Source organism: Stegodyphus dumicola, chromosome 7, assembly GCF_044657685.1.
Source record: "Stegodyphus dumicola isolate Sdum_Otavi_A_Nest chromosome 7, ASM4465768v1".
Lineage (NCBI taxonomy): Eukaryota > Metazoa > Arthropoda > Arachnida > Araneae > Eresidae > Stegodyphus > Stegodyphus dumicola.
This window is the reverse complement of record NC_140774.1, coordinates 123,520,460-123,545,320: the sequence shown is the minus strand read 5'-3', so window position 1 is coordinate 123,545,320 and position 24,861 is coordinate 123,520,460. Positions and strand designations below refer to the sequence as shown.

Sequence of the window (24,861 nt, the reverse complement as noted above, 5' to 3'; positions counted from 1 at the left end):
TATGCAGTTTACATATACGGTAATTACCTGTATAGTTTATTTAGTATTTAAACGATGTAATTATTCGATGCATTGCGATAATTAAACTCTTTCCCGTTATTCTGCAATTTCATTTATTAACACATCTGATTATAGGACCCTACCAAATTTTAAAATAAAAATATAGCAAAAAATTCGCGATTTTATTTTCGTCTAAATAAGTATGTCCTTAGAATGGAAATCTTACTGCTCAAAATCACCAGAAATTCGGGACTTCTCTTCAAGTAATTTGTTTCCTGGATAGTTTTAACTGTTTTCTACTTTTTAAGTAATTATAAAGTAATGCAGACATACCTCCATTTTCTGTATAATTTTAATAAGCAATTATGTATGGCATTCTGTGTTGGTTTAGAAATTAATTGAATTTCGTTTAATTTTTATAGGTATATTACAGTTGCCTTTGGAGACTCAAGAAAAGTTTCGCTAAAGCAAATTTCATTAAAAATAGGTAAGATTTTTTTAGCGAATAGTTAATTAGATTTGTTTATTGCCTTGTATCATTTTTCAATTAATGAACTGAAAATAATATGATTAAATTTCAGTGTTAGCTTAATTTTTGAACAAATGTATGTAGGATGAGGTTAGGATTAAAATAGAGGAAGGCAGTGACATTTTTAAAGGTATTTAATGATGAAAGAATAAACATGATTATGGTATGTACAAAATGAAAGGAAGTAAAATAAAAAGTTTCATTCATCATGAAACGAAATTATATCGTCAATCAACATCGTGAACAGCATAGTTCAGTTGCATGAATCACCGTGTCGTAACCTCATCGGAATGCAAGTATGTCCATTTCCTCACGCAGCTTGAAGAAGTATCTCGCCGCTGTCGCTGTTGCCAGATTCAGGAAAAGGCGGACGAATTATAGGAGCGAATTACCACACGGCCATTCTGCCTTGCCGGGCGTCCTCGCCTGGGGATTGATCTGAAAAGAAAGAAAAAAAAACAAAAAGCAGAGAAAGTGAAAAAAAAATCAATGTCCAGGTGGCGGATGTTAGCTTTGTGTACCACCAGTTCATCTCATCAGTACAGGTTGATATCATAATGGTGTCGTCATGGCGCATCTTTCGTACTTCGTAATAATCAGAGGGATGAACTGTCTCATAAAGACCGAAGAATTTGGGACGAAGTTTAAGTCCAAGTTTCAGTTCAAGTCGAAGATTCAGTTCAGCTATTGGCATTTGGTGTCCAAGTTTATATTTGCAGGCAGGTTTGCGACGTTTCTTATACTGCCGTATATGTGTTTGCCGTAAACGGAGGAGGTTCCGTTGAGCTTCAATGCATAATGCAGCTTTTTCATCATCATCATGCTGTGACAGCAATTTCATTGTCTTTGAAGTTCGTTTAAATTTTCTTCGTTTATACTTCCAGGCTTTCTGTTCTTTGGGAGTTTCTGCACTTTTAGCAGGTGTTTTGTCGTTTGCTTGATCAGCAGATGCTTGTTCAAATTGATTCAGTTTATTTTTCGCAGTTTCTTCAGTATTCTGTACGCTTGGATCATTATCGATATTATCATTAGCTTCATGACTGTCATCATCATCATCGTCGTTGTCATCACCATCATCTTCATTGGCATGATCTTCATCAACAACAGCAACGTCATCTTGATCAACATCATTATCATCATCTTCATTAGCTTCATGAGTGCCATCATCATCAGCAGCACCATTAGCGTTATGATTGTCGTCATCATCAATATTATGATCTTGATCCATGTCGTCGTCTGCGTCATCACCATCTTCATCAACATCATCGTCATGAGCTCCATGATTGGTATCAGCATCAACTTTGTCATCGTGGTTATCCAAATCCAAATTGTCATCATCTAAATCCAAATTGTCATCATTTAAATCCAATTCTAAATCGTCATGTGCATCATCATCATTTTCCTTACTTGCTTTCTTCAACTGATTTTCATTTTCTGTTATTTTCTGAAAATCTTCCATAGCAGTGTTAACTTCGTGTGGTTTGTGAGGAGTAATGATATGTTGAACTTCCTCGAGAATTTCCGATTTTGAGATGTGTGAAAGATAAGGTGGAAATGTGTGATCATCAGTAACATTAGCAAAATTAACAAAAATTTGATCATTATTATTGCTGCATAAATGAATACCATCTTTATCAAATGTAAATCGCGTTTGTTGCAAAAAGTCTATTCCAATAATGGCATCAAGAGGAATCATGTAGTTTTTTACTACATGGATTTTAGCAGGTAAAATAGTGTTTTGAATTTTAATGGAATCCTGAAAGAATCCAATGCTTTGAACTGTGTCTCGGCCAATTCCTGAAAATGTAATTCTGTAAGGATGTAATGGTGGAGAACCAAGTTTGCGGTATGCTTGCTCATTAATTAGCGTTGCTTGTGATCCAGTGTCATAGAGAGCAGTTAACTGAGTTCCTTTAAGTTGAATATCAACATGCATAGGATTTTTAGAAAAATTTTGAGTAGAAAGTGTATTTACAGTACTATCAGATGTAGAACAATTAGGAGCAGATTCCGTGGTAGAACTACCAGAACGTTTGGGACAATTGGAATGAACGTGACCATAATTTTGGCAGCCATAACATAATTTGCCATTAGATTTATTAGGACAAGTATTGCTTTTGTGGCCTTCCAAACCACAAGAATAACACACTGGTTGAGTATCTGAGGCACGTTTAGCATGAATTTTAGCACTGGGAAAGGAATTTGTAAATTTCTTTGGGGTATTTTGCTTCAAATGTTTTGAATTGTTAAAGAGTTTTTCATAAATCTTCAGTTTTTCTTTAAATTCAGGAATGGATTTACAACCGTATAAAATTATTTTGTTGTTTCATGAATCAGGAATACCATTGATAATATAATCAATCAAAGAAGAATCATCCATAGAACCTTTGTGTGAGAGGTCTCTCATAGCTAAAAAATATTTTTGTAAGGTTTCAGATGTTTTCATGTGACGAGATTCCATTATTTTATGTAATTGAAGGCTTTTAATTTTTTCCGAAAGTTCATCTAATAAATGGTGTTTTAATTGTTCCCAATTAGTAATTCCACGAATTGATCTTATTAATGTTAGAGCTGGACCTGTAAGACATTTTTTAACAAAAATTACTTGGTGTACAGGATTCGTGATTTCATAGAGATTAAAAATATCTTCTATGTCTGAAATAAAAGTTTCAATGCTGTAATTATCCCGAGAGGAAAAGGGTTTGATCAAATCAATAATGTCCTTTAAGCCAAAACATTGAAACGGAACAGTCTGTGTTTGTGAAAGCAATAAATTTCCAGGTGCGCGTTCAAGAGAGATTTTTGCCTCCATTTGTTTACATAAAGAGTCATCTGGAGTGTGATTAATGGCTGTTTGAGCGACGCTATGCGTTGAGGGTGAACTTTACACCAAGGCGTCTTCTTCAAGGTCGCTGTAGTCAGCGGAATCTGATTTTAATAATGAGACATCAGCTAAATTCGTAAGAATATTGTTAGCACAATTTTCAATATCGGTGGAAAATTCTAAATATAGTAAGTTACATATGGCAATTAAATCTGTGAGAGAAAATTCTTTGATAATTTTTTGTTTCGTATCTTTAAAGTTAAATGGTTTGGGAAAACCAGAAAAATTGCGTAACCTAGCACGATTCTGCCGATCACCATGTGAGCCAAAAACTAAACGATGTAAAAGTTTGATATGCTTGGTGCTGGCAGTTTTTAATGACTGTGCAATGTTGGGATAATCGTTAAGTGTAGCCATTATTTATCAGTTTTGTTTTTAACCAAATATGAAATTCCACAAAATATGTATGTTTCGATTTCATCAAATATTATTTATCTGGTTTCAGAAATTAGTATACCAAAATATACTCTTAATTTTTCATATTCTTCAAAATAATATTAATTCTTCTTAGTATATTACACAATAACTATGATGTTAAAAAACTCAAAAATCATAAATGAAATTGTGAACATATGATTCAAACAAATGGTAAAATATATCGTCAAACAAATCTTCATATAAGACTATGTTAAGAATGAAAAATAGAATTTCACGTTAAGATATGATATAAAAATTAATAACTTCGATTACTGCTGTACAGTCCTTGTAAAATATAGGCGTCACAAGAAATAAGAAATTTATGCACCAAATTCGAAAACGAAAGTAATTCTTCAAAGTAACTATTTTAATACATCACAATTCTTTAAATAGTCAGTAATGTATTTCCATCAAAATCAAATACCTTTAGTTTATTCAATTAAACTTCATCAAAACTGTTTAATTATTTACCATCAACATCAAATTCGAAAACGGAAATATTAATTCTTCAAAGTAATAATCATTCAAAAATAAATGAATTTTCATCAAAAGCAAATGCCTTTCGCTTCTTCAAATAAACTTCATAAAAAGGCAATCAAATATTCATAATAACTTGAAAGAATATTACTTCCTGATTAGCAGTACTTCATCGAATAAAATTAGATGTACTTACATGCTGACGAATCACAACAACTGAGATCTTGCGACATTATTCCATAGTAGTCCAACATTTATCGTTATATTCGGTGGTAGTCTAGGGGATTTAAAAAGCTGAAGAGAAGAACAGATTTTAGTTCAAGGAGTCGAAAGAGTTCGTGGGGCCGAGCCCCCATGTAGGATGAGGTTAGGATTAAAATAGAGGAAGGCAGTGACATTTTTAAAGGTATTTAATGATGAAAGAATAAACATGATTATGGTATGTACAAAATGAAAGGAAGTAAAATAAAAAGTTTCATTCATCATGAAACGAAATTATATCGTCAATCAACATCGTCGAACAGCATAGTTCAGTTGCATGAATCACCGTGTCGTAACCTCATCGGAATGCAAGTCTGTCCATTTCCTCACGCAGCTTGAAGAAGTATCTCGCCGCTGTCGCTGTTGCCAGATTCAGGAAAAGGCGGACGAGTTATAGGAGCGAATTACCACATGTATGAGATGTAAATTTTGTTTGGCGTGGATTTTAATGATAAAGCTGTTATTGAAATGAAATGTGGAATGTCTTTCCAAACATGGCATCTTCGCCAACAGTAGCATCTATCTGATGGAGATTGGGCTAGGTTATTTGATTATAACAAAGCGTACGAGGACCATCTGTCTAAGAGGAGAGATGCTTTCATGGAGGAATATTTGGATAAGATTGGTTTGTATTAACATTTCTCATGAGGAAACAAATATGCAGCCAGCTTGTTCGTTTGGGCTCAAACTACCAATATTCAGCGATCTTTAGCTGCTTAGCCCTGATGGGGCCTAATTAAAGATGAGCGCAAATACGTGGCTTCTTTTGAAATTAAACACATGTTTTTTCATTTAAATAAAGGCATGGTAATTTTTTTTGTCTACATGTTATAAAAATTCTAAAATGCCTTGTTTTATGACGGAATGAGTGCATAGCCAGTTAACTTATAAGATAAATATAGAGTGAAGAGGACCAATATATTTATTTATAGATATTTCAAATTTCAAGAAGCCTGCATGAGCAGTTTTTGGTGTCTAGGAACTCCGACTACTATGAAACAGTGGTAAAGGATTCAGTGTCTTCAGGTTTTTTTCCTTGTTTCACAGTAGATGATTCAGGCTGTATTTAGCTTTTACATGACGTTTCAGTATGTTTTGGACATTATATTTATGATATCAAACTTGATCTTAATATATCAAAATCTTAAACGATAATTTACAAACTTGCACTTAAATTTTATTTTAATCTGTAACCGGAGCACAAATGCATTATAATTTCCTGATTTACGCTGTAGATTTCTGACTGCTGAACTTTTCGTCATTTTTACTTCCTTCTACGAAGTAAAAAGGAAGCATTGTAATCGCGAAAAGCTTCAGGCAGCATATTTCAACGAAAATATCCACTTTGACCGCTTTCGAATGCATTTAACGATGTTTTTGCGTGATATCTATATGTAAGGACAGAATAAAAAAACTCTTTTCCTCCAAAAAACTGCTTTAAAATGAATTCTGAAGAGAACTTTTCGTGGCGTCTGTACGAACGTATATACGTACGTACGTATCTCGCATAACTCAAAAACGAGTAGCCTCAGAACGTTGAAATTTTGTATATAAGACTACTATAACATTTAGATGTGCACCTCGTATTTTGGTTTCAATCGGCCGCGCCAAACGTATATAAATATATTTATAAATATATCCACTCTGTTACCCGGCTCAGTAATCTCAGTTTCTTTACTCTTATATGTTTGTAAATTGTACATTTTTTGCTTTAAAAATGATTGAATTATGTTGTTTTTATCTTCCGGTTAAAGTTTTTATGCCTTTCGTAATTCTGAAAGCAATATTTGTACAATTATCAACAATTTAAAAGCTGTTTAAGTGCGGTTAAATTTTAAATAACATGGCGGTTATATTTGTTTACATTTGAAACAGCAGAATTGTAGATTTGTTGCCAATCTAGAGAGACTAAGCTTCGCAACACAAAAATAACGCCTTCATTTATTATTGCGAATTAAATCATGCTTGATCCTTTCTGGAATGTTTTCGAGGAAATAAGTATTTAAAATTTACTTCGTAATTTTTAATACAGATATTTGGAGTTTTTATGTATTTTTGTTTTGTCGCGAAGTGAAAACTGAATTAATTGAATGAGAAATACTCAATCGTCTGTGAAAAACTGTTTCTTTTTCGTTTTGTTTGCTTAATTTCTTTTATACATCGTTCTAGCTTTGTTATAATATTTGAATAGAACATGTGGCCACGATTAGATAATTCTTTAAATGATATAAATTTTGTGCATTCTGAGTTAAAATATGAACGAAATATAATACTGTTAAGTAAACCTAGCCCCAGAGTGTCGCTATGGTAAACAAAGTTAATTTTAAAAATGCATTTTTTCTATTGTGGTTTATGCGCTGTCGGCGAAGTAGCTTTAATTCAATCTAATAAGTTAAATGAAATGCAAGAAAAAATGCGTATAATTTAATATTCCGTACAAGGAAGTAGAATTTTTGTTGTACACATCAGATTTTTTTAAATGAAATTTAAAGTGCTTAGTATCTGTACGTTAAAGACATTTATCGTCTATGAAATAGTTGAATAAGTTTGTGTTACCCATAAAGTAAAATGTCGCACAACATAAGATCTGAAGAGCAGGCAAGCCTGTTGTGAACTAAATTATCAACTTCACTGGTAAGAAAGTCGTTTTATTAATATTCATTGGCGTCTTTTGGCACCCCCAGGCGATCTCTGAATCTGTCGCCTTTCTTGATAACAAATAACTACAAAAAATGTCAAACGGCATGTAGGGAAATAAATTAAAACTAAACATTAATTTTTGATGAAAAACTTTAATTCTAACATTTTTAAAATTCTATTATTATTTTGTTTTGTTTTTCTTTGCTCTGAAAACCATTCCTGATATTGTAGAGGTCTATGTGATTGCTTTTGCAGTTATCGTCAATAGCTAAAGATTTATTAAATGCAAAATGCCCATTTGTAGTTCCAATAATTTTAGCAATTAAGGGAAAAGTATTATAATATTTGCAATTTAGTTCTAAAGATTGTATTTTAGAATAAAGTGCAAAAATTCAAGAAAATTACACTTATATGTTCCTGTTTCGACGGAATAAAAAAGATATAATGAAAGTATGCAGGAGCTGAAATCAGGACTGATTTCTTTGAATATTTAACTAGAGAAAAACCTTTTCTCAATTTAATGCCATATGAAAATTTAGAATCTAATTTTTCTTCACGTACCTCGATGATACACTAGACCAGAGTTTCTTAAACTGTGGGTCGCGGGATCTGCAGTAGTATCGTCAAACATTTTAGCAATTTTGATATATCTTTAACTTATTATAATAATTTTACTATTACCAAATATTTTTACATAATGTGTCTGAAAATAAATAAAGCTAAGACAATACAGACAAAGGAAAAACGAAGCGTTTTGACGCAATTTTTATATTAGAAACGTTCATTTTACTTAATGAAAGTTAAAGTTAATGACCTAAAACTGCAACAGTATATTACAGTACAAGTGAAGAAACTGGCAGTTTCACTCACGCGTGTGTCAGATTAATATGGGGCAATGCTTATGGGGGTCCCACAAAATTTTCATATAAATATTAGTGGATCCCACACCGAAAAGTTTAAGAAACCCTGCACTAGACTAACCCCTATAAAATTTAAGTTTCACGTAAAAAATGCTGCCCCTAAAAATGCGTTGCCCGGAGGGGCGCCCCTTCCTCCTCCCTGTAGCTACTCCTGTGATTTTACTCAATATGACATAACATTCTAAAATGTGAAAGTGTCGATTTTCGTCTAATGTAGCATATCATATCAGTATGGCATTAATTTAACGTAATTATGCCCATCTGAAATCAAGTAAACATCTTTTAGGTATGATTTAATGACGGGGTTAAGAGAAATCTTAAGTAGACTATTTTCTGTTTAAGATGGATTTATGATATCATAATGCAATTTTAAATCGAGAAGAATTTGTACTTAAAGAATATTTGTAGCTTCTGCCATTCGAACGTGATTGTTTGAATATGGCAAAGCACAGGACGGCTCTATGCCTAAGGTGAGGGAGGCCTTCGTGGAGGGCTTTCGAAGGGAAACTGGCTCGTATACACGTTACACATGAGGAAAAGCACTAAAACACCCGTGAAGCAAGACCGTTCGCCGGGATTCGAAACCGAGACCGAACGACCAGTATTCAGCGACTTTAGCGTTCGGCCAGTGGTAAGCCTGTCATTCGAACGAGAAACAACTTCAGAATCCTAGGCTATGCCTTGTCAACTAAAAAATAGGCAAAAAATTGCTTTTGTTTGCACATGAGATATTAAATATATATATGTAATAAAGCAAACTTAGCAAACTGTAATAATATTGTAATAAACACTGACATCATAGATATAGAAATATTACTATTCGTGGATGTTCATTCTATGAAGCAAACTTAGATTATGTAGAAACATTAATAGCTTATATAGTGATCCATAATGAAGAGCAAACTTAGCAGCCGTGGCAGATATTTCAAAACCATATTGCGGCCATAAACAACTTGCTACTCTAATTCGTATCTGTTTCAAAATGTTTACTTATTTGATAGATTTGCGTCAGAAAGAAAGTAGCAAGCGACAGTCCAGCTACGCCTAGGTACAGAAAAGAAATAACTTGTGTTTAGGATGATGTCTTAAAATTCAGAATAAGTTAGTTTCGGTTTTCGATGAATTTGACTGGGTGATTAATGATGCTGTAAAATTAATATTGGCTGTTTGAGTTTTCTTTCCATTTACATCACCAGCATTATATAAGAATCATATGACATGATTAGTCTCGAAATGACGCAGTGCAGAGAAAGGTATTACAGTGTTTAGAATAGAGAGGAATTAATACTAAATTAAATTAAGCATTAAGGGACTTAGTGATTTAAATTGTAATTTAAATTTAGTGATTTAAATTATAATTTAGATTTATATATTTTTTATCTTAGATATTATATGTATATGTATATAACCGAAATTGGAGAATGTCAACATTCTCCGGTTAATGTTATCACATGCAAAAAGTAATGAAAAGGTACTCTTGTGCAATTCAAAGTAGCCTAACAGTTTAAATTGCTGCAGTAACTAATATATGTATAGCGTCAATCATAATAAATTAAATAGGTTTATTATTGGTGTTGTTTTCTTTTCTCATTTAGAATGAACTGGTCGTTTTAGTTCAGCAGTTTACTTACATGTGCAGCTACTTAAGCTTTCTCCTATTTTGACATATAGCATAATATGTTGTAATAATAAAGTATGATTTAAAAACGTAACAAAAATATTCTTATTCCCTATTCACGATCAGGGGCGTGGTGAAAATCGACCCTTACCTGTTAAGGGAGGATATTAAGCAAATATTTCGGATATACACCAAGGGACTATGGAGGTGTTGACATTCTCCAAATTTTAGTCTTTCATATTTAACATTTTTAATATTAACATATTTAATATCACATGTGTAAAAAATAATCTATAAAGATTTTTATTTACTTTAATTTTAGGTGCCTTCTAAGCCTTCTAAAACATCTTAACCTTCTAATAAAATCTTTTAAAACTTCTTATGACCTTCTAAAATAACTTTGTTTCGTTACTTTAAAGCTTAATTTAAAAAAATGCTTTATTTTGATTTGCAACAGTGATTTAGTAGTATTTCTTAGGTTCCACATTTATCGGAAATGTATTAATTTAATTGAGTGCTTTTAATTTGCGTAATTATTTTTCTGGTTTCTAATTTCAAGAATTCTTATTTTATATTGTTTAATTTTTATACAGTGTTATGTGTTTAGGGTCACGTCGGAGCAGGTAAATCGGAGCATTAAGAATTAATTAATTAAAAGAGTTATTAAACATTTTGAAAAAATCTAACTTAATTCTATAATATTCTTTATTAGTACTATAAAACCTTTTAATGACCTTGTACTTGTGTTTTAAATTACATTAAATATATTTATTTTTGTATTTACTCTTGAACTATTGATTACCTTGTTTTTATAGTCATGCAGAACTAAAAGAATTCTGAACTATTTGCTCTATTATTATTTTTGATTCAACTTTGATTTGTGTCGTGCGTCTTAGCTAGTTAGCGACCCTTTTTGATTTAATTAGTATCTCTTGTTTGTCTATAAAACATATGTAAATTATTTTAATTGGTAATAGCCCCTTTTTATCTCTATTTTAATTTGGATATTTCTTCTCTACATCAATAGTCTCAAATTCTCGAGTCCCGAATTTTATGGGGGGTCTTCGAAAAGATTTCCCTTAAATTAATTAGCCTTATTATGGCAAGAACTGGAAGAAAGAGTTAAGAATTTAATGATTTTTAGTCTAATTTTAAATTATTTTTATTATCATTAAAGAGAAAGTGATTAACTTCTCAGAAAATCTACTAATGGATTACTATGACTACTACTAATTAATTTACACTACGATATAAATGTAATTCAAAGATATGGATATACAAATTGAAATAATAAATCAGTAAATATAATTTTGTGTCCGTGTCAAAAGACCCGTAGTTGGGAAATTTTTTGCAAATAAGAATAATCATTTCGTTTGGGAGTATATTTGCATGTGAACAATTTTCCTAGAGTTTTCCTGCATTCTTACAGTTGAAAATCAGCAAGTCTAAAAAATGAATCAGATTGATCGATGAGCATCTACAAAACTTTTGTTCTGTTTAAATTCATTTTTGTTGAAAAAATTCGACCTGTTAGCTTATTTTTGATCGTGTATTCGGTCACCGCGCAGTTTTTAAAAATTTGCAAACCAAAAAACCTTTGTCTTTTTTTTTGAACTAAACCTCCATCTTGGATTACGACACATTTTGCTTTCCACTTTTTTATCTATCATCATGCTGCTGCTGATGCCTGCCTGCTTCAAGTTTATCGGTACCAATGCAAAAAAATATTTAAGAACAAAGGGCTATAACGCGCATTTTGTATCTATTGGCTTAATGAAGAATATGAATCAACTGTAAATAAAAGAAATAATAAAATTCGCCCAGATCTGTAAGTTTCTTCTTTTTTATGCATCTACTACCCCCCACCGAATTTTTAAAGTTATTGCATTTATATATAAATATTCTTAATAATGTTTCGTATGGTTCCTGAAATTCATCATTTTCCGGATCTATAGGCAACCAGACATGTTTACTTATTTTACAAAGACTGAATACAACTGTAAATCAATTTATACAGCATTGCTGATAATTGCGGGTAAGTATGCGTAACGACAAGCATTCGTTGGACAAGAAAATAGCAGAATAAACTCACACAGAAAAACGCCGATATAAGAATAAAATAAGCCCAAGGTCAGTAAACAATTCGACATGACTCTTAAAAGTGTCTCTATCTCTCGCAAGGGTAGCAGTTTTTAATATTCCATACTTCGCAGCTGACACAAAATCCTATTGTCCTTTTTTCTCTAAACCAGGAAACCTTTTTGAGCATCAGAAGGATGAAACGTTGGCGTATCAGATGTATGCATAGTGGTAAAAAAGAAAAATTAATAGCTTTTACTTATTTATCTATTTCCCGACGGGCAACATGATATTTTTTTTTGATTTCATTTAATATTTCTCATAACGCTATTAAAAATATATTAGAAGAATCATATTTTCCCGATGTCTTTTCTTGACAAAGGAACATTTGAAAAATCTGTAATAAAGCCAATATTGGATAATATTTTAAACTTTACGTGCATTCGCGTTCACTACGAAATCCCACCATCGGTCGAGCGGATTATTAGCTACAAAGATTCCACCAACCTTCCGCGAATCATTTCGGTGGAAATTTGGAAGGAACAGTAGTTAACTTGTATCTTTCTTTACAAAACGAGAAATGCCTTATCAGATATTAATGGGGTTCTCATTAAACCAAGGAAAAAATTTTATGAGTGTTAAATGTTGAGACATCATGCTTTGTTCATTATCGGTGATAAATAATACTGTTTGGCGATATTTCTTTTTATTTTATTTAGCTAAAATAATCGACGGAAAAAACTCTTAAGTACCAAAAATTACAAATCTGCATATTTTGTAAAGTTGTAAAAACTACTGCTTTTAAATATGTTAACAAGGTAAATGTAAAAACAATCTAGCTAAAAATTTAGAACCTGAAAGCCAATATAATAATTTATTTTATTGCATGTGACTAAGGGAAATAACTTCCATGTTAATAGGAAATTAATGCACGTAGTTGATATTCGCTGTGTTTTATTTAGTTCAGTTTAAAAGTAGAAATATACACTAAAAATCAGAAAGCTTAATTCTTGCAATGTGAAACATGTAAACAAATTGTGGTTAATCGACTTACGGAGCTTATATTTCACAGAATAAACGTATCTGGGAATTTGCGCTTAAAAATATTACCGTGAAGATGTCCACTTTTATGTCTCTTCTCCCTTGTTTTGAAAAACACATTGACACATGGTGTGCAGATTTGCGGCTCTCATGCCATGAATATTTTGTTTGGATGGAAGTATTATTATCGGTTTATTTTTGTTGGTCGTCTTTTAAAGATACCCTATAAAAGCGAAATCTTCAGGATAAAGATCCAGACTTTTCAGAGGCCATGAAATGTTATCTCTACGAGAAACTAGTTTATTGAGAAACTTTTTTATAACCACGGATAGGAACACGTTTGAAATACAGAATGTAGCACTATGCTGTTGCTTTCAGGTCTGTTTTCAAAGCTTTCAATTTCTGACATGGTGCTAAAAGTCGTGGTCATTCCTTACCCCGAAATATTTTACTCATTTTATTCGTTTCGTCGAGAGCGTGCCCATCCGGCTTGTTTTACATCAAAGGTGGAATTAGTTTGTAACAATTTCCTGACCCATGCTTAAATTACTGACTAATGTTGCCATTGACTAATGTTATGTAAATCGTAGTGTAACTGATACAGGCCCCATACAGCTACATAGAAATCTTTCTTTTTGTAAAAATGTTTATAGTGCAAAAAATGTATTGTTGGTCTGTGAAGCGTTCCATGGTGATTAAAAGTTCTAGAATGAAGGGAACCAGTTTGTTAGAAATTCCTGATCCATGCTTAATTAAATTAGTACTTTGGCATTGATTAATGTTATGCAAATTGCAGTGTAACCAATGCAGCGACCATATAACTACATAAGAATCTTTCTTTTTGTAACAGAGTTTATACAAAAAATGTATTAGTCAACTATCGTATCCCTAGCCACCGTCTGGGTACCCCTTTCCAGCTGATGTTTGACTGCTGTGTAAGAAAATGTACGGCCACCTTGTACTTTCTTGGTCTTGATAAAAACCGATGTCACGTTTTCTATTAAAACTGTTACTATGATAATATTTAGTAATTGCATTTACATATCCCCCTTATTTTAACTGCAGTTTCGGGAATATTTCTTTTAGCTGCTTAAAGCAACTGTGTGTCAGAGTAATCTAGTCATTAAAAAAATTAAAAGTGTTATTTATGTTTAAACATTTAAACTTTAAAACAATTATGTTGTTTATTTTTTTCAAACAATTCACATTACTTTATATTATCATCAAAGCACACACACCTCATTTCTGAATTATTTTGCATTTTTCTTCTACTTCCTTGAATTCATTATCTTTCACAGAATTTAATTTAATAGTGTTTAATTTTAATAGCTTACTGTCATATTGATTTAGCTGTGTGCATCATCTTTTAGAATTTTGCCGCAACAGTTGCACAAGCGCAACAATTTCAAAATGCTCTTCAGAATGTCTGCAATGAAATGCAGCCCAAGCAAAGGGCGATTCGCAAGAGATCATTTTGCTGTGGATAGCTGCTTTATATACGTCCTGCAAAGAAGGAAGTGTGTAGTCACCTCGAAATTGGTTAATGCTATTAAGCTAAGCGCGCAGTCTGTTGCATTGTAATGTCAAAGGACGACATAGTGCAGCCGCTTGGAAATTTGCGCAACCTTGTAGGCTACTGCTGATTGTAATTACGTAGATATTCTATTTGAAAATTCGGTGTAGTAATTAGTTGCGAATAATAAACTTCGTCATTGGAGAAGTGATAGGTATATCAAAACATGTAATATATTGTTGCGTGCGTACGGATTCGTTACTAAATGAATGCACAAGTCCGATGAAAAATGAACAAAAATTTATTATTATCACAACAAAAATGCTTAAATTTTCTCAAATTATCACGCAGTATTACAATATCTCACAGTAGTTTTCTTTTAACTACTCAAATGTCCAATAGAACGTAATTCAAAACAGCTAAAGAACGCTAATCCGCGAATTCGCTACAATCAACAACAGTAGTTTTCTAAACAACAACAAACTAAGCAACTACTACAAACTGAGATGTTTTCCTCCTTTTATAAGATTTTAAAATCACGTGCTAGAATTTTCCAGTACTTTCTCGAAATCAAAAAGAGATATTTATTTATTTAATGCACGCGCTCTTGTATTTTCAATTTTCCGGCTTAGCTTTCTTTTAATATTCGTCACGCGATGCACTGCGCGAGAAATAAAACCATTTAATTTATAATTGAACTAACATTAGCTTTTTAAATACCAAATTCGTAACACTGCCCCCTTCCCAAGGACTGCACGTCCCGGGCAGTACAATCCCTGGACAGGAAGCTAAACTTACAACTGTGGCATAAATACATTAATAAGCATTACATTACAATAATAAACAACATGAACAATAAATGCAATACATAAAACAAATCAAATGCTATCAAATACAAATCAAATACTAAATACAAATCAAATCAAATACACACTTAAAAACAAAATGGACCATGGTCTTATACTATTTACAATTATTTACATTATGTACTATGGCCATAGTAATGAGCTAACCTGTCGTAATGAACGACTTTAGGTTTAGAGTTCGAAGACTTACGAATCCGAACCACGACGTCATTCAGCCTGTTTACGACTGTGTACGGCCCATCCCAAGGTGACTGTAATTTCGGACAAAGTCCTTTCCGTCAAGTCTGATTCCACAACCACACCTTGTCTCCTTCGTGGAATTGATGTTCAGTAGCTCTTGAGTCGTATCGGGTCTTCATCTTCTCCGTCGCCAAGTTGACTCGCTCTCGTGCAAAATTGTGCATCACTTCAAACCGGGCCTGGAGATCTTGAATATATTCCTCAGACGATGAAGGAGCATCTGGAGGACGGCCAAACAATAGATCACAAGGCAGACGAAGGTCACGACCGAAGAGCATATGTGATGGAGAATAGCCGGTAGTCTCGTGGACAGCACTGCGGTAAGCCAGTAAAAAGAGTGGTAATTTCTTGTCCCAGTCCTGTTGGTTTCTGGAAACCACTAATGAGAGGTTATTAAGGATGGTTCGATTGAACCTCTCTACCATGCCGTCCGACTGGGGATGCAATGGCGTCGTTTGAGTTTTGTCAATGCCAAGTAGTTTGCATAGTTCTTTGATTACTGCCGAGGCAAAATTCCTTCCCTGATCGGAATGTAACTGAAGAGGCACTCCGAACCTGGAAATCCAGTGCTGTATCATTACCTCAGCTACTGTGACTGCCTCTTGATCAGGAATAGGATAAGCTTCAGGCCACTTGGCGAAGTAATCAATGACAACGAGTATGTATTTGTTGCCATCAGCAGTTCGTGGCAGAGGTCCCAGGATGTCAAAGGCGATACGTTCAAAAGGCGCACCTACGTTGTAACGTTGCAGTCTGCCTCGGCTGCGTTTCCTCGGTCCTTTCCGACCTGCACAGGCATCGCAAGATCGGCGCCACATTTGCACGTCATTCTTTGCATTATTCCAGTAAAAGCGCTCACGAACTCTCTGTAAGGTCTTCATAATTCCAAAGTGACCTCCTGTAGGGCTGTTATGTAGTTCTTTGAGGACATCAGGAATCCGGGATCTTGGAAGTATCAGTTGCCATCGGAACGTCTTCCCATCATCCGACTCGAATTTCCGGTATAAGACGCCGTTTCGAATGTGAAGTGAATCCCAGAGTGCCCAGTATTGTTTTGTTGTAGGACTACAGATAGAAATGTCCTGCCATGTAGGTTTTCTGTTTGATGACTCTATTAAATCAAGTATGGGTTTAATGTCGCGGTCTTCCAGCTGGTCTTTCCTGACTTCATCATCACTCCACGGGTCTCGATCAGCCGATGTTGATGTTGTAATTTGTCTTGCGACCGGAGTCAGCAGCTCGTATTTCGCTTCCACCCTGGAACAATATCGGCAGCTTTCTTGGCAAGGTCTTCTAGACAGGGCGTCGGCGTTTCCGTGTGATGATCCCTTACGATGACGGATAGTGATGTCATATTCTTGGAGTCTCTGTATCCACCTGGCTATTTGACCCTCAGGATTTTTAAAATTTAAAAGCCAGGCCAATGAGGCATGGTCCGTGCGGAGGAGGAATTTTCTCCCGTATAGATAATGATGGAAATGTTCTACAGCTTTGACTATGGCGAGCAACTCTTTCCTTGTGACACAGTAATTCCTCTCCGGTTTAGACAGGCACTTGCTCCAGTAAGCTACTACACGTTCTTGGCCGTCTATTTCTTGGGACAAAACAGCACCGACACTTTCATTGCTCGCGTCGGTGTCGAGAATAAATGGTCTGTCGAGCTGAGGATACGTCAGGATTGGAGCAGATGTTAAAGCTTCCTTTAAGTTGTTAAATGCATCCTCGCATTCCTTTGTCCACAAGAATCTTTGCTTGCTCTCTGTCAGCTTGTGAAGTGGTCTTGCGATGGAAGAAAAGTTCTTCACGAATCTCCTATAGTAGGTACAAAGCCCTAGGAAGCTTTTCAGCTGATGGACATTTTCGGGACGCGTCCAGGATTTAACCGCTGATACCTTTTCAGGATCCGTGCGCACACCTTCTGCAGAGATGACATGTCCCAGGTAAGTCACTTCCTTTCGAAACAATTTGCATTTAGCGGGAGTCAGCTTCAGATTGGCCTCTTTCAGTTTCTGAAGCACCTTTCTAAGATTTTCTAGATGCTCTTCAAAAATCTTTCCGATGATGATGATATCGTCCAGGTATATCAGACAGGCTTCGTAGGAAAGGCCTTTCAAAACAGTCTCCATAAAACGTTCGAATGTTGCCGGCGCATTACACAGTCCAAACGGCATCACTTTGAACTGCCAAAGTCCTTGTCCCGTAGTAAATGCCGTCTTTTCTCGGTCATCAGTATGGATTTCTACCTGCCAATACCCACTCTTTAAATCAAGTGTTGAGAGCCACTTGCTTGCAGAAAGAGTATCTAAAATGTCGTCAATTCTAGGAAGAGGGTAACTGTCTTTCTTCGTAACCTCATTCAAACGGCGATAGTCAACGCAAAATCTTGTTGAGCCGTCTTTCTTTCTGACGAGAACGATGGGAGATGCCCATGGACTCGCTGAAGGCTCGATGACATCGCCTTCTTCCATATCTTTTAACAGTGTTCGCACCTCTTCCTGTTTAGCTAACGGTAGACGTCTTGGATGTTGCTTGATCGGGGGATGATCGCCAGTATCTATTCTATGTTGTGTCAAACTAGTTCGACCCACGTCAGAAGAAGAGCGGGAGAAAACAACTTGAAGATCTTTAATGACGCGATCGGCAGCATTTTTCTCTTTATCGTTTAATTGTGCATTCTGCAATAACTCCGATGTAATGCTCTCTGAGGACACGGATTCTGGGATGTTACTCTTTCTTTCAACGCTGGTTACTGGAGTACATGTTGCAACCACTTCACCTTTCTTAATAACTCTCGACTTTTCAGTTACATTGGCGACTCTCACCGGGATAACCGTTCTGGATAGGTCGACGAGTGTTGAGGCTACTAGTACTCCTTTTGGGATATTACAGTTATTGGGATATTCTATGATGCCGTAGCGGAAATTTCTATTTTCGGCTATGGATACAGGAAGTAAAATTTCTGTTCTTGCCGGTATTGTGATATAGTCTTGTGCTATGATTTTATGGACAGATTTAACTTCTTCATCATTAACGAGAAGTAACGCTATGTCCTCAGATGTAGAATGCAATTCGTTATTTTTAAAATCCAAGGAAAAATTGTATTTCCTTAGAAAGTCCAATCGGAGTATGCAAGAATCAGTGATCTCTGCTACATATGCCGTGTGATGGTAAGCGGCACTTCCAAACGTGATGTTAACATTTACTTTTCCGTCGATGTCGATCTTCTCACCGGACACAGTCTGGAGGGTAACGCAGGGCGGCGTCCAGATAAGTTTGTTTCCTAGTTGTTGAGTCAAATCTTTTTGGATGATGGTGACGTTGGCTCCTGTATCTATAGTCATATTGCACGGAACTCCATTAATATGTCCTATTATGAAAAGTCCATTACTGCCGCCTCTCATTGCAGAAATCTGAAGCGCTTTAAACGGGGGCTTTTCATTATCTGGCAACCTCCGCCCCGCGAGATGGCCACTAATTAGTTTCCCTGCTGCTTGTTAGAAGCGGTCTTAACGTCAGTACCCTGGGGTGTTTTTCAGTTTCGTCGTATGTGTTGTTCAGCATCGCAGTTCCAGCACTTAACGGTCGGTTTCTTCTCACCAATATTCCGTCTCAAGGCGTTCAGTTGTCTAGTTAAATCGTCAAGTCGAGCGGTGACTTGATCCCCTGGCTCCTGGACTTGAGCAGCTCTGACTGGGTGGCGGTCTCGACGAGTGGCTTGCTGGGCTGCCTCAAATTTCATGGCGTACACTAGAGCACTTTTTAAATCTTTTACATCCGCCATTCGTAGAGCTTTCTGTATTTCAGTATCTCGGATGCCGTCGATAAAGTATTGCAAGGACAGGATTTCCCTTGTTTCTGTCGGGCATTCCGAAAAGGCGAGATGGGACAGCCTTTCAACATCCGCGGCGAGCTCCTGAAGTGTTTCGGTAGGCTTCTGTTGACGAGATTTTAATTGGAGCCTGCTGTAGTCTTTTAAACACTTCTCCCCAAAGCGCAACTCCAAGGCGCCGGACAGAGCTTCGAAATCTAACCTTTTGTTTTCGGGAAGAGTCTGAAGGATATCCGCTGCGTCGGCTCTTAGAGAAGCGGCGAGATGACAGGCCTTAGCTTGGGAATCCCATCCATTCGCATCCGCCACGATAGAAAATTGTGTCTTATACACCTGCCAGGAGGTCTTCCCATCATATGTGGATAGCTTCAGAGGTGGACGAGCAGGCATTGGTAAGAATTTAAAATCATCACTCCTGCTCCCTGCCGACGCTACGAATTTCTTTAAAGTATCCATTTCTTTGGCAACTGCAGAAACTCTCTCATCAATTTGTTGTTCGATTTGGTGTTGGACGGCACAAACTCTTCCTTCAATTCGTTCCTCCACAGCAGAAACTCTCCCTTCTATATGTTCTTTTACAGAAGAAACTCTTTCTTCTATTTCTTCTTTCACCGAAGAAACTCTTTCTTCAATTTGATCTTTTACAAAAGAAACTTTTTCTTCAATTTGTCCAACTTTATTTTCAACTGTGTCAATTCTGCCTTCCATAGCTTCAAATTTATTTTCTATTATGCAGGTAATCTCTCTTTTCATTTCTTCTTGACCTGCTTCAATCTTTTCTTGACCAGCTTGAACGGCTTTCATTTCGTCCTTAACAGATTCCTGGCCCAATTTCATTTCTTCCTTAACGGAGTTGACGGCTCCTTCCATCTTTCCTTGGCTAGATTTCATCTATTCTTTCATTTCTTCTTTAAACGAGGCAAAGACTGTTATCAATTGCCTTAACTGCTCTTCCATCGCTCTTGTTATTGGCATTCAAATCCCACTTCTGACACCAAAAATTGTTGCGTGCGTACAGATTCGTTACTAAATGAATGCACAAGTCCGATGAAAAATGAACAAAAATTTATTATTATCACAACAAAAATGCTTAAATTTTCTCAAATTATCACGCAGTATTACAATATCTCACAGTAGTTTTCTTTTAACTACTCAAATGTCCAATAGAACGTAATTCAAAACAGCTAAAGAACGCTAATCCGCGAATTCGCTACAATCAACAACAAACTAAGCAACTACTACAAACTGAGATGTTTTCCTCCTTTTATAAGATTTTAAAATCACTATTTATAAGTTTTCTTTTAACTACTCAAATGTCCAATAGAACGTAATTCAAAACAGCTAAAGAACGCTAATCCGCGAATTCGCTACAATCAACAACAAACTAAGCAACTACTACAAACTGAGATGTTTTCCTCCTTTTATAAGATTTTAAAATCACGCGCTAGAATTTTCCAGTACTTTCTCGAAATCAAAAAGAGATATTTATTTATTTAATGCACGCGCTCTTGTATTTTCAATTTTCCGGCTTAGCTTTCTTTTAATATTCGTCACGCGCTGCACTGCGCGAGAAATAAAACCATTTAATTTATAATTGAACTAACATTAGCTTTTTAAATACCAAATTCATAACAATATTTTATAGATTTAAAAAGGCATAATTCGAAGAGCAAAAATAGATTTTTTTTCGGTTTGTTTTTGAGTCAAAATCTTATTTGAGGAGAAAATATATTCTATCTGTAATTTCAAGCATAAAGCTATCGTTAATCATTTATTATTTTGTTAATCAGGTATCTTAAGTAGATTTCTTCAAATTTAATATAAAATATGCCCTGGAGTTAATTATGGGAAAGATAACAGTTTTGATTTTATATTATTTTAATATGCAAAATCTTAACGTGTAAATTTTGAAAATTCCTATATCCATCTTGAGTTAAATTTCAGGTTGTATTGAGTTAGTTAATTAAAGAGATAGATATCTGTGTATGATTAGAAGATATCTCTGTATAGTTGACGCCCCCCACTGGGTGAGTGGTTAACGATGTTGAAATACTGGTAGTTCGACCTGAATTCTAACCCAGGCAAATGGGCTGGCTGAAGGGCTGTGTTCATGATTTACCCTCGTGTAACCTGAATACGATCCAGTTTGCTTAGAAAATTCTCCACGAAGACACTGCTCCGTTTAGGCACATAGACCTCGTTTGCTTTGCCATATTCGATTAATTTAATCTAACATAACCTTTAAAGTTAAACTTTTTTAAGGAAAATTTACTTGCAATCACTTAAACATGGGAAAGAACATAGAAGTTACTCGAAGCCAGCCCTTCAGACATCCTAAACAGAATGCGGAAAGAACTACCATAGTTTGCAGTTAATGGCCTTTGCTAACTTGGTGGCTTGAGTGAAAGTGTAAGAAATGTTCTTCTTCCTAACAGCGTCCATTCGTAATGTAATTAGAAGCACTTCTGGTAGCAACTATGAAGTCCAGAGTTGGAATCTCAGAGAGGCCATTGCTGGTACTTTGCTTTACTTGGATTAACAAAAGCTCTAACTTGCTACTAACTTGCTTGGTCCGACCTAAAATGTGATGGACGATAATTCGTCACGCCCTGTATTTTGCGGCTGTGTCCCTTTCTCCATAATTTCTCTTTAAGTCGAGGAGAATGTATGGAATTTTCTCCTTTCTCATCGTGTATTTTCATGGTGTAATTAGCAGTGCGTCTGGCTAGAAATCGGGAAATCTGCAGTTGAAACCCAAGCTAGAGTATAACTGATTTTTCATGTTTTCTGCTTCGAAATAAAACCTAGTGACTCTGCAAGCGTGTTTGCTAATTTTGAAGTTACGAGTAACACAAGCATATTCCTCTGAAAATGATAAGCCATGTTAATGGATTATGAAAATTTCAAACAACTTAGTTATAATTAGAATAATTCCTTTAGGTTTAATGTAAGAATATTAAAAAGTAGTTTGCTGATGTAATCAATCACAAAATATTGCTGATAGTAAAAAAGCGTGAAAATAATAGCTTGTTCAATAATTTTGTATATAGTTAACAAAAACAGTTCGAATGAATAGGAGGATATCGAACACATTTCAATTATTAAAATATATTTCGTACAAAAAATACCTGTGCTCTGATATATTTTTAATAGCTTTTGCTCTGTTTCAAGTTTAAATGATCTCCTTTTCTTTTGCTTTCATTATTTGCGGAAGTACTTTAGCTTTGCTCATGCTCATTGATCTCAAGAGGAGAGAGGGAAAAACTGCATCCTCTGTGCCACCATATCTTTCATGAGTAACGAAAGGAATGGTGAGTGGCCTTTCGTGTTGAATCAGCGGGTCGCACGCCCTTCATTCAAAACCCGCAAACAAACGTCCTTGCCTCCGGAATCGTTCGTCCATTAAGCCCGTGGTCACGCTTTGTGGATGGGATACACGTGACCAGCAGAAGTTTCATCCACGCTTGGCTGGTTCCACGGAAAAGACACTAGAAGGAGAAACAGATTTAATGTTTAATACAGTTTGTGCAATGAAGACACATATTTTGTTTCTTTTAACTATTAAGAAATACTGTAATGACATCAAAATGCAAATTGCGGTCTGATAATTATTGTTTTGAAAATATATGGTCTAACAGTTGCACCTTTTAACCTGCAGAATACGTCAGTTTCTCAACAAGTGGTCTAACTGTTTAAGGCTACGTTAATCGTCTGGATATTTATCACCGATTAAGTCTTTACTATTTATATAACGAAGCAACATAGGAATAAGTAAAATCATATCATTTATTAGAACTTAGCATCGGTAGATGACAAAACAAATCAGCATAAATACAGCTGTTTTTAACGAAATACTAAGAATTCCTTGACTTGCAAAGCAGAATAAGTAAGAAATGTTTTAACTGAGGGTTATTTAATACTATTTCATTCTTCCACCAGTACACACTGAGGAATACAAACAAACATTTATCAATGATCTAACTTCTTGTTGAGACTAAGCTCACAAACTTATCAGGCAAAATATTCTTGTTATACTAACTGTACCCACTCATTTCTTGTTTGTCTCTTTAGCATCATTTTCTTCGTACTTACGCACTTCGCACTTTATTAAGTATAATTTTCTTCGCACTTACACCATGTACAATTAAACAGCAAAACTACAAAAATTTTGAAAGAAGCATAGCAGTACCAGTTTAGAATTCCCGATGTACATTATTGTACATTAATTGTTGGCATAACAAGTTTTTTTTTTTTTTTTTCTTTTCTCAGTTCCTCATATCAATCTTCAGTTTCCTTACTAAGATCGCTTTATAAACCTTTTTCTTATTTTATTATTAACGTTTTGTGTAAATATCACGTTCTTGGCGCTTACCCCACATGAAATTCTATTCAGCAGCAAAATCACAAAGTATTTAAAAATAGCATACCTTTACAATTTCCGATAGACAGTCTCGCTCGCTGGAAATCAAAATGTTTAAAATGTTTTATTCCGTACAGTGCTGCCACTGTACGGAATAAATCATTGAAATCATTGAGTTTGTTAATCAAAAATTTGTTAAAGTTTTACAAAATAAGAAATACATAATAAAACAAATTTGAAATTCAAAATTTGGGCTTCCAGGTGGCCATGTTCGGGCGAAGGACTGCATTAATCAAAATTTGAAGGCTCTATGTACCTTTGCTTTTTCACAATACGAGAAACATACATATTTTCATGCAGATGCTTCATTATTTAATTTCTTAAATATAATGCAGAGCTGTAATATTTAATGGCAACAATAGAAAAGTGATACGCCGTTTATAGTGAGTCAACGCAAAATGCCGTTTTGAGGCTAATATTCCATTCGAGATTAACGTCTTTTTTGGGCTGTAAAAATGTTTATTTACTGTAAACATTAGAAGGTAAATAATCAGAAAAGAATCTATTCCCTTGTGAACACGTTTTGATACAGTCCCATACGTAATTTGACGTTTGAAGCAAATGCAAAGTAAAGCTAATTTAAGACCTACATTAAAAATGCAAAACTGCTTTTAAAGCTGATTACATTATTGCACATTATGTGTCAAAACGCACCTAGAAAAATCATTTGTAGTCACAAAACTTAGCATACGAATATCTGTCAGCCATACCTGCAAATGATAAGAGATGTACAGTCAAAAAATGTTCAGAACAGGTCTAAAGTGCATGGGAAAAGGTATTTTTTAAAAGATATGTAGATTAGATTATTTAGCTGTTGTATGAATTCGGACTGTTTAATATAGTAAGTTGTATACCATTGCTTGCATTAGCAAATGTCGATGTCTGGAAGATCCATCCAATGATATTATAACCAGCGAGTTCAACAGATGTGGCACCATTGCTTTCAAGAAAGCCGGCAACCGCATTTCTCGATGGTCTGCCTATTTGAAATATAGATATAGATAGAGGATATTTGAGACATAGACATAGACAGATATTGTTGTTATCAATGGTTCCAGCAAGAGATTCATAATCTCCATTGTGGCTACTACAGCTTTAAAATGACAACAATAAGAATTGAAGCATGT

The 24,861-nt window shown here is 35.0% G+C and overlaps 1 protein-coding gene across 2 annotated transcripts in view; it reads left to right on the top strand.

Annotated features, from left to right (window-relative positions):
• LOC118182129 (uncharacterized) overlaps window positions 1-24,861 on the top strand; it is a 388,309-nt gene that overhangs the window by 107,422 nt on the left and 256,026 nt on the right. For both annotated transcript variants that reach the window (XM_085820779.1, XM_085820778.1), the window contains exon 2: window positions 423-487. The gene's annotated coding sequence lies outside the window, so the exon portion shown is untranslated. The remainder of the gene's footprint in view (window positions 1-422; window positions 488-24,861) is intronic.